The sequence below is a fragment of the Schistocerca americana genome, chromosome 3 (genome assembly GCF_021461395.2).
Source record: "Schistocerca americana isolate TAMUIC-IGC-003095 chromosome 3, iqSchAmer2.1, whole genome shotgun sequence".
Taxonomy (NCBI): Eukaryota; Metazoa; Arthropoda; class Insecta; order Orthoptera; family Acrididae; genus Schistocerca; species Schistocerca americana.
Window position 1 is genome coordinate 586,074,037 of NC_060121.1, and position 16,951 is coordinate 586,090,987.

At 42.3% G+C, this 16,951-nt stretch overlaps 1 long non-coding RNA gene across 1 annotated transcript in view; it reads left to right on the forward strand.

Annotated features, from left to right (window-relative positions):
• The window catches only part of LOC124605697, a 341,780-nt gene that overhangs the window by 302,551 nt on the left and 22,278 nt on the right, over positions 1–16,951 (forward strand). Inside the window, exon 2 of the long non-coding RNA XR_006978671.1 lies at positions 9,215–9,308. This is a non-coding gene — a long non-coding RNA (uncharacterized LOC124605697). The remainder of the gene's footprint in view (positions 1–9,214; positions 9,309–16,951) is intronic.

The window sequence follows — 16,951 nt, forward strand, 5'->3', positions numbered from 1 at the left end:
GTGATTACTAAGCCCATATTGGCACAGAAATCCATGAGTTGTTTCCCGTTCCTGTTGGCCTCCATATCCTTTCCAAATTTACTCATAACCTTTTCATACCCTTCTGTTCGATTTCCAATCCTGGTTTTAAAATCACCTTTGAGCAGAACACTGTCCTTGTCCTTTACTCTAACAACTACATCACTGAGTGCCTCATAAAAACTGTCCACCTTATCTTGATCTGTCCCTTCACAATGCGAATATACTGACACAATCCTAATTTTCTTGCTAGACACTGTCAAATCTATCCACATCAGTCGTTCGTTTACATACCCTATTGCAACTACGCTTGGCTCCATTTCTTTCCTGATGTAAAGCCCTACAGCCCATTGTGCTATTCCTGCTTTGACTCCTGACAGCTAGACCTTGTATTCTCCCACTTCCTCTTCTTTCTCACCCCTTACCCGAATGTCACTAACAGCTAAAACGTCCAGCCCCATCTTACTTGCAGCCTCTGCCAGCTCTACCTTCTTCCCAGAGTAGCCCCCATTGATATTAATAGCTCCCCATCTCATTACCATTTGTTTGCCAATTCGTATCTTAGGAGTCCCTGGTTTGTCAGTTAGAGGTGGGACACCGTCACGTCCAAAGGTCCGAGGCATTTTGCTGTGATTGTTGCCAGCATCATATTTAAAGTACCAGGGAAGCAGGTTGCTAGCCTTACTTGCCCTGAGTCCCATTGGGTTTTACCCATAACAGTTGAGGAACTAACCGGTGGATTTGGTTGTCTTTGCCGTATGAGCACAAAGGTGACCACGACTCAGAATATGTCCGAGGTGCCCAGCCTTATTCCAAAGTAACTGGTATCCCGACTGTCGGGACCACTTACTTGGCCACTCATACGTTGCCCGTGGTTCATGAACTAGGACATGACTACAGGAACCCACACCATGAACCACATACATGATTGTGATTAAAAAAAAGATTAAAAAATGATTGTGATTAAAAAAAACACTCAACATACTGATACCGGTATTTCTACTGAATACAATATTTCCTGCTATACAGAATAAATGCAAGCCTTCAGAACAACTAGAACATATTCACTAGCAGAAGTGCAATGCCGCCGTCTGCTGACGAACAAACCGTTTGAAGCCAATAATGGCAAAAAGAAAACAACGTATCAAACGATTTCAGTGTAGATTTTCTGAAAGAGTCCGATAGAAAGCTTGACCTTGAAGTATTACTCTGTTCTTTCAATTTGACATCAGTTATTAATTTTCCTACTCGGGTTGTACAGTAAGATAAATTTAATCAAATAAAAACTTTTCATGTTACGAATGGTCTGCCTGATCATGATCCACAGCTAGTTACAGTATATGATATAGCTCTGTACAGTAATGCAAAACAGTCCTCCAAAAAAGTGTGTTCAAGTAACGATTTAACAATTCAAAATTTTAGGGGAAGCTTGCAACAGTTAGACTGGGATGAGGTGTACAGGGAACATGATGCTAATTTAAAATTTAATGTATTTCATGATGCCTTTGTGAGTATATTTGAAAACTGTTTCACTAAGAATACAGTGAAATGTAACTGTAAGAAACTATGTAAAAAAATCTGGCTTACTAAAAGGATAAAAATATCTTATAAACAGAAAAGGGAAATGTATCTTATAGCTAGGAGGAGTAATGATACCGAACCAGTGAAACATTATAAAAACTACTGTACTTTATTAAGAAAAGTTATTAAAAAGTCCAAAAGTATGTGCATTATGTCTGAGATTATCACACCTGATGATAAAATTAAAACAGTTTGGAATATTGTGAAAAGGAAAACGCGGCAACCGAGAGCACAGGAAGACTGTATTTCTAGCAAACACAAAGTTTGTTGACAAGAAGTCAGAAGTAGAAAACATTTTTAATAATCATTTTTTAAGTGTTGTAGGGAAAATAGGAACCAGCTGTTCATTAGAAAATGCAAGGCGTGTATGGAAGAGGCAGTATGTATGCATTTTGATAAAACTGAAATTCAACCCACCTCTCCTACTGAAATTAGGAAAATAATAAATTCACTCAAAAGTAAAAGCTCACATGGAACTGATGGCAATTCCTATAGAGTACTAAAAGCTTGTTCTCAACAAATAAGTAGGATTATCAGCCACATATTTAGTAGGTCACTGAAACAGGACATTTTTCACATAGACTGAAATATACTATTGTTAAACCATTGCACAAAAAAGGGATAGATCTGATGCGAACAACTACTGCCCAATCTTACTTCTGACAGCTTTATCCAAAATTCTTAAAAAAAGTAATGTATTCGAGAGAAGCATCACATACACTCCTGGAAATGGAAAAAAGAACACATTGACACCGGTGTGTCAGACCCACCATACTTGCTCCGGACACTGCGAGAGGGCTGTACAAGCAATGATCACACGCACGGCACAGCGGACACACCAGGAACCGCGGTGTTGGCCGTCGAATGGCGCTAGCTGCGCAGCATTTGTGCACCGCCGCCGTCAGTGTCAGCCAGTTTGCCGTGGCATACGGAGCTCCATCGCAGTCTTTAACACTGGTAGCATGCCGCGACAGCGTGGACGTGAACCGTATGTGCAGTTGACGGACTTTGAGCGAGGGCATATAGTGGGCATGCGGGAGGCCGGGTGGACGTACCGCCGAATTGCTCAACACGTGGGGCGTGAGGTCTCCACAGTACATCGATGTTGTCGCCAGTGGTCGGCGGAAGGTGCACGTGCCGTGATCGTCTAGGGGACACTGAATAGTGCACGGTACATCCAAACCGTCATCGAACCCATCGTTCTACCATTCCTAGACCGGCAAGGGAACTTGCTGTTCCAACAGGACAAGCACGTCCGCATGTATCCCGTGCCACCTAAAGTGCTCTAGAAGGTGTAAGTCAACTACCCTGGCCAGCAAGATCTCCGGATCTGTCCCCCATTGAGCATGTTTGGGACTGGATGAAGCGTCGTCTCACGCGGTCTGCACGTCCAGCACGAACGCTGGTCCAACTGAGGCGCCAGGTGGAAATGGCGTGGCAAGCCGTTCCACAGGACTACATCCAGCATCTCTACGATCGTCTCCATGGGAGAATAGCAGCCTGCATTGCTGCGAAAGGTGGATATACACTGTACTAGTGCCGACATTGTGCATGCTCTGTTGCCTGTGTCTATGTGCCTGTGGTTCTGTCAGTGTGATCATGTGATGTATCTGACCCCAGGAATGTGTCAATAAAGTTTCTCTTTCCTGGGACAATGAATTCACGGTGTTCTTATTTCAATTTCCAGGAGTGTATTTGGAAAAATGAAGTACTAACAAAATGTCAATTTGGTGTTCAGAAAGCCTATTCAACAGAAAATGCTATATATACTTTCACTGATCAAATATTAAATGCATTAAATAACCGAACATCACCCACTGGGATATTCTGTGATCTCTCAAAGGCTTTTGATTGTGTGAATCAAGTATTGTGGCATGAGTGGGATGGTGCACAAATGGTTTAATTCATATTTAACTGGAAGAATGCAGAAGGTACAGTACTGATAGTCTGCAAAAACCAGCAGAGTCCTCTGAGGAGGTATCAAGAATGGTGTCCCACAGGTTTCAGTCTTGGGGTCCTTTATTGTTCTTAATATATATTAACGAGTTGCCACTCTATATTCATGAAGATGCAAAGGTAGTTCTTTTTGCTGATGATACAATTACAGTAATCAGGCCCCTGCAAGCAAAAGTCAGCTGAGGGAGATGCAAATAATGTCTTTCAGGAAATTATTAAGTGGTTCTCTGCAAATGGACTCTCGCCAAATTTTGAGAAAAACAGTTTATACAGTTCTGTGCAGTAAATGACATAAAACCATTGATGAATATAGACTATGCACCGAAGTCTGTTGCTAAGGCAGAATACTCAAAATTTCTGGTTGTGAGCATTGATGAGAAATTGAATTGATAGAAACGCATCGATGATCTACTGAAATGGTTAGGTTCAGCTACCTATGCTATTAGATTTATTGCAAATTTTGGTGATAAACATATCAGTAAATTAGCCTACTATGCTTATTTTCATTCACTGCTTTCATATGGCATCATATTTTGGGGAAAAGTATTCAGTGCACAAAAGCATGTAAATAGAATAATAGCTGAAGCCCACCCAAGATCACCTTTCAGACGTTTATTTATGGAACTCGGGATATTCACAGTACCTTCGCAATACATATATTCACTTACGAAATTTGTCATTAATAAGCCATCCCAATTCAAAAATAACAGCGAAGTGCATAGCTACAACACTAGAACAAAGGATGATATTCACTATTCAGGATTAAATCTCACTTTGGCACAGAAAGGAGTGAATTATGCTGCCACAAAAATCTTTGGTCATTTGCCAAATAGTATTAAAAGGCTGACAGACAGCCAACCAACATTTAAAAGCAAATTAAAAGAATTTCTGAATGACAACTCCTCCTAGTCAATAGATGAATTGTTAAATATGAAGTAGTAACTGTAAAAAAAATTAATGAATTTTTTTGTGTAAAGAAAACTCATGTTAAAGTGACACTTTCCAAATTATTACGAAATGTCGTATTTATGATCTACATGATCTATGGAACAAGGGTTAATGTATCTATGTAAAAAAAAAAAAAAAAAAAAAAAAAAAAAAAACTGTCGTGAAGTTAGTGGTTGGTAGTTCTTCTTATAACATAACTTAATTTTTTAGTCACATTCTGTTTAACGGTATGCTACATGTAAAACGCACCGTGCGCGTCGCGTCGCGTGTCTGTCTAAATATAACGGAATCAGCGGCAGTGGCAGCGGTGCAAGACTTGGTTGGCAGCCGGCGGCATTTCCTGGGCTGGACACCAGCCAGTTGCACTTGACTGTCCCTCGCGCGCCTAACTCGATTCCGTACAGCCCTCTTGTCCTCTTAACACACATTCTGTTCCTCTGACCATCAGAGGACGCCTAGGTCAGTTGCAGAATACTCCCTAAGTGTGTGACCACTGTCAAAGCTCAGCGTAGTCCCATAGTTCAGGGAATGAGCTTTGGAGGAACGGATACAGAAATCTTGCATCTCCGTTCTTAACAAGGTCCTAGTGGAGGCTGTTTGTCATTACGTTCTTCCGATCTCTAGTGTACGTCTGTGTCGTGTGGATGACTGATAAGAGTGGTGTCGGCTTTGTGTTGTTGTGGATGGAGGGAAGGGAGAGAGGTTAAACCTGGTGCCGGAACACCGAATAACACCATGGGAGCCACCGAGCTTAACGATCCCATCCGGCGGACGGATCACCATTAACCGTGAAATACAGTCCAGGACATTGACTCAAAGACTGGTGATCGAGAACTTAACGCCACCATCTCTCCTTCCATTGCCTGCCAAATACTGGCATTGAAAATTTTCCACCAGCAGGATTCAAACCGACGTACCTCAGAGTCGAGCGCTACCGCACAAGCGTGCGCTACCTACCTCGGCCGCGACTATCGTCACGGCATGGAAATTTTGTTAATACATGTGTCCTATAGACAAACATATGTTAGTTTTCGCAGTTAAATTTTACACAAAAAATCCGATGTGTGTGAATGTGAAACCGGATACGCAGCTTTCTCTGTCGGCCACGTTCTTTTATGTAGAAACAGCAGGCGATGTGTAACAGAGCTTTGCCGCGTCCATTCGGTTTCAGTACATTTGTGAAATATTTCTTCTGAAATATTTCTTGACAAACATTTACATGAGCTATCTATCTTATTATCCACATGAAAGACGTCTGAAAATGGATCTGCGTAGCTTTTTTAAATCTTCACAGTTACAACCACAGCTCACTGAATAAGTGATAGTACCCATTAGACTGCAAAATGATTGTTGCTTTGCGTTCTCTCATTCCTCGCAAAATATTGTTACTAAAGTATACATCGTTCAAGATGTTAAGCTTGCCCATGACACACGGTAGTTTTTCGTGATGTCTTCCCTGACCCAGAATCTCCAACCGCAATCTGGAAACGTTTAAAAACTAAAAAAATATCCGTGACGATGAATTTCTCCACGCTCAAAAAAATATGAACTAACGGAGATCAAGATAAATTACAGGTAACGCAGTTAAACAATTGATAAAACTGACTAGAATTCTATTGTAGAGCTGAGAAATGAACTAGGAGTGACACTAGTTGCCAGTTCTATGAAGTGAAGTAGAGCATATATCTCTGTTGCTAGAAAGCTGGGGACGTGAAACCTGTCTGTCGTGCAGATAGCTTAAAATCCTCATGTTCGATCTCGTACTGATAATTTGTATCAGTCATTGGCATCCTGAACTAGCTGAAATATAGAATTAGTGTAATAGGCCAATTTCCCATTCACTTCAGTACCTATATTCAGTGAAACAGGGTCTAGCATTACGACATTGGCTGATGTTAGTGGCGTCGCCTACGAAAGCGAGCTCAATGTTGATTGTATTTGTTGATCTGGTGGTGATGTAAGAGCAACAGCAGTAGAAAATGAAAGAAAATAATTAGTACTACAGTTTGTTGCGGTTTCATTGTGTCTTGTCTGATGGCAGGTAGAGATATATTTATCCGATAACCGTAACTCAAATAGAAATGTAAACCAATCTGCTTATTAGATCCCTGAGACACTGTACACTGACACAAATGTTCATTATGATGGTGTGTTTGCGTTTTATTTCAGAAGCAAATTGCAGCACTCTTGATTTAACGCAGATAATTTGTAATTCTTGTATCAGGAATGAAGGCACTCGTATGTATGGCGAAAAGTTTCATTTGGAATGAAAAAAACTCTCTGGACTGTATACTGGAGTTTGCCTTCAGTCTCAGTTTTGGAGCACAGTGGCATTATGGCTTCATTTACATTTTCGAAGGCCGTCTTAGAGTTGTAAAGTGTTGTAGAGTTGGAGATAGGTATCTGTGAAAAGTTGCGGGGGGGGGGGGGGGTGAGGGGGGTGAGGAAAGTCAGATGTATATGGAATCTGAATGAATTTCTCTTGTGAGCTTAGGATGGTAACTGAGCGAGGAGTGCAGTGGTTAAAAATTAGGAGGTAAGTGGCTCTGGTCTGTCTGGCCATCCCAGTAATGGTATTTCTTGATTTCCCTGGAGCGCATTCTTGTTAAACTGTAGAAGCAGGTGTGGAAAGGCATTTGATATGTTGAATGGACTACATTGATTGAAGTCCTCACCCTTCTTCCTCACTGAAAGTTTAACGCACAAAACCGACGGACCTAACAGCGGTGTCAAGCCGATGACGGGGAATGAAATCCAGTATTCAACGAAACTGGATTGATCAGCGCTTTTTAGGGGTGGACTTTGCCTGAGTTTGCAACATATGACTGAAATGAAAATGTTGCCGGTAAGCTTGTTCTCGGCAGATTATAACTGTGTGCCGGACCGAGATTTGGTAGAGCACTTGTCTGCGAAATGCAAAGGTCCTAAGTTCGAGTCTCGGTCCGGCACACAGTTTTAATGTGCCAGGAAGTTTCATGTCAGCGCACACTCCGCCGCAGAGTGAAAATTTCATTCTTTTTCCTCCCTTCTTTCCTTGTTTCTTTCCACGAGCACGACGTATTTTCCCAATATGCGCTTCCTCACACCTGTAAACCTTTGATAAGCGAATCGCCGTTCCCTTCCGTGTCGCTAAAGAGGAAATCTGCGGTGCTTCGCTGTAAAAGACTTGATCAGCGAAACGCATATTGATCGTCCGCTCTCACATCCCACAGAGTAAAACACCGAAGTAGGAGGTCGTGGCAGATTTCTTCGCATACGTTGGTGAAAGCAAAGAAAAGTGAAATGGTTCTGCAGTGGGGAGAACTTAATTTAAAATGTCTGTAAGCTCCTAGAAGTAATTACTTTCGGCGAGCGGTAAAGCGGCTTATATTAATATCCCGTTATGGTGACTCTACGACTGCTTTAATTGCTCTCACTTCTTTTCTTCTCTCCGAACTCGACTGTCCTTGCTACTGAGAAAGAACCCCGGCTCAATCTGCTCCCCCCTGACACTCGCAATTTTAATTAAATGTTCTGGGGTGTGAGATCACCTCATTATTGGAAAACGACTTAGGTTTCGCTGCCGTGTCGTTAACTTCGTGAATGGATGGTAGCTACTTGGCCTTCGAATAAAATGCAGCGCGATGACTACTGCTGAAAAACTCGGGAGAACGTGGTACTGTCAAGAGGATTTGAGTCTGAGGTGGAATTTATTAAAATTAACTTTGAACCAAATCATTAGACTTCTCTTCACAGTTTTGTGATGACATTCTCACAGCTGTATCTATCCAAGTAACTAATAAGTCGGACACATATCACATGGAATGTTTTATTGCGCTTCATCTATAGTACGACCTCGTAAAGTATTCGGTCTTCCCCTTGAAATACCTCGTACAAATGAGAAACCATCGGGAGAAGACTGCAGGAAATCTGCCGCTCAGAGATCCAGATGAAATGCTGTAAGACGTCGGCAGTCCTCGTATGGTAGCGAGGTGTGGATCCCGAAGGCCAATGACATAAGCCACAGAAATCAAGATTTTGAAAGGAATCAAATGTTGCACCAGGTTACATCGCATCTGCAACCTAGACATTCTAACGGAACTGTTTTCTCTATATTAGAAAACTTCGAAAACTACGGGCAAAAATTAGGAAACGGTATACATCAAATGAGCAATGTACGGCTATGAAAGAATGTTATTTGATACCGACCGAGAGACGAAAGAATATTTTAGGGGAACGAAAGAAAATGAACTGACGGGCTGGAAGAAGGGCGTAGGCCTAACCCGTTGTGGTGGTGGTGGTGGTGGTGGTTTACTGTCACGTACTTGATCGTGATTTGTCAGATATAGATGTAACTGTATATGGGTACACCCCCCCCCCCCCCTCCTCTCTCTCTCTCTCTCTCTCTCTCTCTCTCTCTCTCTCTCTCTCTCTCTCTCTCTCTGTGTGTGTGTGTTTGTGTTTGTGTTTATGTGTGTGGGGGGGGAGGGGGGGGGGGCAGGAGCTCGCGCTTATCTTCTTTTGTCCTGTCTATAGTTGAGGGAATTGTTCCCAAATACATCACTTTCTCCGAAGTAGAAAAAATGCCACTTACTTGGTTCTTTTGAATATTTTTCTGAACCCACTAAATGTAGAAATGTGGAATCACCATAGTGTGGTTCGAAACAACAGTTCCGTTTCTCTCACTTTCCGCCATGGTTGCTAATGGTGGTGTGTTTGTGTGTCTTTCCAGGGACAGCTGTCGGGCCATGGAGGCTGGGCGAGTTCTTGGGGCCAGCAGCCTCACCTCACATAGCCGCCGCCCACCCCAAAACGCTGACGTCCAGGTTAGTCGGCACTTCTTCCTTCTGCTGTCTTCAAACGGGTGGCCGCTATCTGTTTCCTTAAAAAAAAAAAAACTGTTCAGACCAGGAACAGAAATCAAAATTTATGTCTTGCTTAGGTTCATGTAAATGTACGACCATGGTAGTTAATATTATTTTTATTTATTCGCCGTTATGTTACGATGTAATGCAAAGTCGACTGAAAAAGCTGTGTCGGCAAAATCTGGTGACAGGTGACTTGTGTAGACGCCTACTATGTCGGATCGCTGGGTAATGAACCTTACACGTAACCAGAGAAAGTGGGCACTTGATGTTAATGGCAAAATACAGCGCTGCGGAACAATTCGAAGGTCAAAATTAACAAAAAGTAAGGGGGAGGGGTGCGGGATCCCATTTGAGGACGAAAAGTTGACTACAATGGGAGCGTTCGTGGTGGATTAGGGAGAAGCCATCTTTAGCACAGACAGATACCACAGTTAAAAATATGAACTGTTCATCTGGAACTTTTTTTTTTTTTTCGTTCTGTGAGGTGTCAGTTGAACTGTTCAGCGTGCCCCTCAGATGCTATAGCCGATCCATGGTGTCCTACAGCTCCGCATAAGATTGCGCAAATTTAAGAAAAACAATGTCACGCAACGCAAATATTTTATCGAAGGAAAAACTCTAGGGTGACAAAATTAAGCATGAAAGTACGGGTATCACACCACATGTGGATACATTAATGAGGGGGCTCATCTGAACGACAAAAGAAAGAAGCAGTCACTGTAACAATTTGGTTATCAGCATAAAGCAACAAACATATGAATTACGCACTGAGATTAGTATGAAAAGATTTATTTAGTCGACAAAAGGTTATAAGTATGAAATCTAGCTTTGGTACAGGAGGGTAGGCTGGACGCACGAGCTGTATCGCGGATACGGCAATGACTGCAACTGCAAGAATGGTTTGGGTTTAAAGAACCCAGAAAAATAAGTACGGAAACTAAAAGAATCACCAAAGTGCATAATAGAAGCAACTAACTGGCTCCGAACGTTAAAACTTTGCAGATGAGCCCTTATAAAAGTTAGCCAGCCTCGCGTCCTCCTCGATCTGGTGATTGCGTCGCCAGCTCGTTCTTACCACTCCTGTACGGTGTGATTGTGGAAGACAGTGGCAGTGGCGACCGGGAATACTGAGTCCTGCTCTCCCGTTGTACCCAGTTCTGACACGGAGAAATCCTCCTGTGTGACGCCTCGGCAGCAAGCGTGTTCTCTTACAGCCCCCAGCAGCAAGTCTGCCCTCTTCCGTCGCCTGGCACCCAAGTGTTGTCTGCCGCAACTCGAAGCAAGTCGGCTATTGCTGCCAGTGTAGGAGTCTCGCCGGCCAATTGCAGCTGACCTTGCGAGCTCCAACAAATAATAATTTCGTAAATCAGTTGAACACACACCTACTCTCACAGATTTTTCTCGTGGTTAACCAATGATGGTTTGGCACGGGGAAGAAGGTAGAAAATCTCCGCAATCCGTGACAGGTTTCTAACTCCAGCCACCTGAAGGGCTTATGCATGGGCAAGAGTGCCTTTTACAGAAATAATTATTGTGACACAATTAGAGTGCCTGGTACTATGATTTTAAACGAGTACTCTTTGATGGCGTGACTGCAGAGAGACAGCCACACTCACGCTTAGCCGTTTTCACGGCTGCGCCTGTCTTCACATCTTACCTTCTGAAAAGGACTGTTTCCAGTGTCTGACACAATAGAGATTTGTGGCAGATACGCTGCTCCAAATTACCTGCAGCACTGAGGTGGTACATGGAGGATCCCCCCATCTGCTGCCTGTTCCAGAGGACGCTTTCAGCTCTGAACTCGTTTATGAATCCTCCTGAGTATTTTAGGTAAACTTCACCATTGCGCGAGCCAGCCCCCCCCCCCCCCCCTCCCAGCCACACACACACACACACACACACACACACACACACACACAGTAATAAAAAAAGGAAGAAAGAGACGTAGTAATTTGGTGAGCAACCGTCTGCAGTTATGATGTAGCGTTAAAGAATAGACAACCTTGACTTGAGATGTGTATATTGCATTATAAAATACCTTGCATGACACTTCGGGGATAAATTTCCATGTAACAATAAGATGTGTGTGTTTCGAAATATTTATTTGTTCACAGTTAAAACAAATACCGTCTATATATCGATGATGCAACCGAAACTTTGGCGCAGACAATAAAAAATTTAAAATTAACAATGCAGTTGTTAGTACACTGCAGTCTGGTGACGGCCAAATAACTGTAAGTCAGAATGAAAATGAGGTACAAGAAGCTGTTTTTACTTTAAGTAAAATAACCAGAGAATACAGACTGCACATCAGTTACGAAGACAAAATAAATGGCATTTGAAGGACACCAGCCTATGCGAGTTAAGATCAAAATTGACAATCACATCATAGAGCTAGTTAAGACACTTAAACTTTTATAGGGCAATATTACATACGGGGGAAATAACGGAATACAAAACAAGTGTTCAACGATTTCTGTGGAACTACATTCAGAACGTTGGGAAAGTAAGTCGACAGTGATTACCTCGCTTGTCTGTGGAAGTGGAAACACTGTGTAGAAGCGTTTTCAATGTTTTATCTTTCCTAAACTTTCGTCATGTTGTCTGTGCGTTTTCTTGGAGTAACGGACGGTGAGATGTGCGGTGGGAGACGCACCCTCTGCATCGCGCCAGCACCATCATCCTCCGAGGACCTCCAGCTGCACCTTGGCCAGAGCCGCTCGCCCCCTTATCCCCTTTCACTCCCTTCCTGGCTCTCCACGATTTTCTCTCTATTTTACTGTATTTTGCTTAGTCAGGTCACTCAATATTTGCTTCCTGTTTAGAGACACACATGATGAAGGGACCGATGAGCTCGTAGTTTGGTCCCTTTAACATCCAACAAACCAATAAACAGGATTTTTAAGATCCTTGAGAAAGCCACGAATCACGAAATTATTCCTCCTTGTATGAATGATATGAGGTAAGCGAAACTATTCTCAACTGATAGGTATGAATACTAACGAACTGAGGTATGAATACTAACGAACTGTCAGTTCCATGAGTTATGGTTATAAAATATTGACACATTATTTACAGAAGAATGGAAAAACTGGTGGAAGCCGACCCTGGGGAAGATCTGTTAGGGCTTTTTGAGAAATCTAGGAAAACATGAGGCAATACTGACCCTATGGCGTATCTTAGACTGAAGAAAGGCAAACCTACGTTCTTGGTATTTGTAGATTGAGAGGACGCTTTTGCAAAGTGGACTACACTGTTTGAAATATTGAAGTTAATAGGGATAAATACAGGGAGCGCAAGATTAGTTACGCCTTGAGCAGAAATCGGAACGCAGTAGTAAGAATCGAAGGACGTGGAAGGGAAGCATAGGAAAGAGGGAGTGAGACAGATTTGCAGTTTGTCACCTATATTATTCAAGTGGCACATTGAGCAAACTGTGAAAGAAACCATGGAGAACTTCAGAAAGGGAACTGTAATTCAGACAGAAGAAATAAAAACCTTTACGCTTGCTGAAGATATTGTAATTGTCACACTCTACACAGGATCTGTAAGAGCAGTTCAGTGAAATGGATAATATCTTGAAAAGCCGTTGTAAGACGGACGTCAACAAAAATAAAACACGGCTTACGGAATGTATGGAATCAAAAGATCTGCCAACAGACTGGCGGGGGTCGAACAGCAAGACGGTGGGAGTGTGAACCAGAGTACCGTGTCTAAGAGAGGACGGTGCTACGGGTGTGAAGATAGAAAAACGCAATATATTTCTTTTTGTGTTTCAAAAACCACTCAAGTTTATTTTATAAAGACTGCACATAGTGCCCTGGAGTGGTAAAACGACATGTGGAAACAGTATGTTCAAAAGACATTGTGGAGACTCTCCGTTTACTTGCAACGTTTTCGTACATGTTTTCCACTCGGCTATTCATACCTGAGTTTGGTCATCGTAGCTTACATTGTTCTTCTTCGTGTGCTATGACACACATTGTGTAACCATCTTTGTCCTGTACAGTATGTAAATGTTAGAATCACTGTGTAATTTCCTTACGTAGTAATAACCCCCCCCCCCCCCCCCCCAACGAACCATCGGCCTTGGCGTGAGTGGGGAGGCTAACGTGCCTCAGCGATACAGATACCCGTACCGTAGTTGCAACAACAACGGAGGCGTATCTCTTGAGAGGCCAGACAAACGTGTGGTTCCTGAAGAGGGGCAGCAGCCTTTTCAGTAGTTACAGGGGCAACAGTCTGGATGATTGACTGATCTGGTCTTGTGACACTAACCAAAGCGACCTTGCTGTGCTGGTACTGCGAACGGCTGAAAGCAAGAGGAAACTACAGCCGTAACTTTTCCTGAGGGCAGGCAGCTTTACTGTATGATTAAATGGTGATGGCGTCCTCTTGGGAAAAATATTCCGGAGGTAAAATAGTCCCCCATTCGGATCTCCGGGTGGGGACTACTCAGGATGACGTCGTTACCAGGAGAAAGCAAGCTGGCGTTCTGCGGATCGGAGCGTGGAATGTCAGATCCCTTAATCGGACAGGTAGGTTATAAAATTTAAAGAGGGAAATGGATAGGTTAAAGTTAGATGTAGTGGGAATTAGTGAAGTTCGGTGGCAGGAGGAACAAGACTTTTGGTCAGGTGAATACAGGGTTATACATACAAAATCAAATAGGGGTAATGCAGGAGTAGGTTTAATAATGAATAAAAAAAATAGGAGTGCGGGTAAGCTACTACAAACAGAGTAGTGAACGCATTATTGTGACCAAGATAGATACGAAGCCCACGCCTACTACAGTAGTACAAATTTATATGCCAACCAGCTCTACAGATGACGGAGAGATTGATGAAATGTATGACGAGATAAAAGACGTTCTTCAGATAGTGAAGGGAGACGAAAATTTAATAGTCATGGGTAATTGGAATTCGATAGTAGGAAAAAGAAGAGAGGAAACTAAGTAGGTGAATATGGAATGAGGGTAAGGACTGAAAGAGGAAGCCGCCTGGATGAATTTTGCACAGAGCATAACTTAATCACAGCTGACACTTCGTTCAAGAATCATGAAAGAAGATTGTATACATGGAAGAACCCTGGAGATACTAGAAGGTTTCAGATAGATTATATAATAGTAAGACAGAGATTTAGGAACCAGGTTTTAAACTGTAAGACATTACCAGGGGCAGATGTGGACTCTGACCACAATCTATTGGTTATGAACTGTAGATTAAAACTGAAGAAACTGCAAAAAGGTGGGAATTTAAGGAGATGGGACCTGGACAAACTGAAAGAACCAGAGATTGTACAGAGTTTCAGTGAGAGCATAAGGGAACAATTGACAGGAATGGGGGAAAGAAATACAATAGAACAATGGGTAGCTTTGAAGGATGAAGTAGTGAAGGCAGCAGAGGATCAAGTAGATAAAAGGACGAGGGCTACTAGAAACCCTTGGGTAACGGAAGAAATGTTGAATTTAATTGATGAAAGGAGAAAATATATAAATGCAGTAAATGAAGCAGGCAAAAAGGAATACAAACGTCTCAAAACTGGGATCGACAGGAAGTGCAAAATGGCTAAGCAGGGATGGCTAGTGGACAAATGTGAGGATCTAGAGGCATATATCACTAGGGGTATGATAGATACTGCCTACAGGAAAATTAAAGAGACCTTTGGAGAAAAGAGAACCACTTGTATGAATATTAAGAGCTCAGATGGAAACCAAGTCCTAAGCAAAGAAGGGAAAGCGGAAATGTGCAAGGAGTATATAGAGGGTACATACAAGGGCGATATACTTGAGGGCAATATTACGGAAATGGAAGAGGATGTAGATGAAGATGAAATGTGAGATGTGATACTGCGTGAAGAGTTTGACAGAGCACTGACGGATCTAAGTCGAAACAAGGCCCCGAGAGTAGACAACATTCCATTAGAACTACTGATAGCTTTGGGAGAGCCAGCCCTGACAAAACTCTACCATCTGGTGAGCAAGATGTATATGAGAGATGGAATACCCTCAGAGTTCAAGAAGAATATAATAATTCCAATCCCGAAGAAAGCAGGTGTTGATAGATGTGAAAATTACCGAACTATCAGTTTAATAGGTCACGGCTGCAAAATACTAACACGAATCCTTTACAGACGAACGGAAAAACTGGTAAAAGCCGACCTCGGGGAAGATCAGTTTGGATTCCGTAGAAATATTGGAACACCTGAGGCAATACTGACCATACGACTTATCTTAGAAGAAAGATTAAGGAAAGGCAAACCTACGTTTCTGGCATTTGTTGACTTACAGAAAGCTTATGACAATGTTGACTGGAATACTCTCTCTCTCAAATTCTGAAGTGGCAGGGTTATAAGACAGGGAGCGAAAGGCTATTTACAATTTGTACAAAAACCAGATGGCAGTTATAAGAGGCGAGGGGCATGAAAGGGAAGCAGTGGTTGGGAACGGAGTGAGACAGGGTTGTAGCCTCTCCCCGATGATATTACTCAATCTGTATATTGAGGAAGCGGTAAAGGAAACGAAAGAAAAATTCGGAGTCGGAGTTAGAATCCATGGAGAATAACTAAAAATTTTGAGGTTCGCCGATGACATTGTAATTCTGTCAGAGACAGCAAAGGACCTGGAAGAGGAGTTCAGCGGAATGGACAGGGTCCTGAAAAGATGATATAAGATGAACATAAACAAAAGCAAAATGAGGATAATGGAATGTAGTAGAATTAAATCAATTGAATTAGATTAGGAAATGAGACACTTAAACTAGAAAATGAGTTTTGCTATTTGGAGAGCAAAATAACTAATGGTTGAAATAGACAGGATATAAGATGTAGACTGGCAATGGCAAGGAAAGCGTTTCTGAAGAAGAGAAATTTGTTTTCATCGAGTATAGATTTAAGTGTCAGGAATTCGTTTCTGAAAGTATTTGTATGGAGTGTAGCCATGTATGGAAGTGAAATGTGGGCGATAAATAATTTAGACACGAAGAGAATAGCTTTGGAGATTTGGTGCTACAGAAGAATACTAAATATTAGATGGGTAGATCACATAACTAATGAGGAGGTATTGAGTAGAACTGGGGAGAAGTGAAATTTGTGGCACAACTTGACTAGATGAAGGGATCGGCTGGTAACACATGTTCTGAGGCATCAAGGGATCACCAATTTAGTATTGGAGGGCAGCGTAGAGGGTAAAAATCGTAGAGGGAGACAGAGAGATGAATACACTAAGCAGATTCAGAAGGATGTAGGTTGCAGTATTTACTCGGGGATGAAGCAGCTTGCACAGGATCGAGTAGCATGGAGAGCTGCATAAAACCAGTCTCTGGACTGAAGATTACAACACAACAAAACAACAAAGTAATAAACGACAACAGTTTCCTCAAACCCAAAGCAAAACGTGTTTGTTTACTTCATCTAGACAACCTACGTCAATGTGAAGCCCTATTGTGCTCGCTATCCTTAACAAATCAGACTGAGACGCCTTGTAGCAACGGTGGTACAAACGAACACGGTAGCAACGCAGGGTTAAGTGATACTGAAGGAAATAGAGTTTGAAACGTGACAGTCAAAGTCGTAGATGAGTTTCGTTAATGGGACAGCAAAAT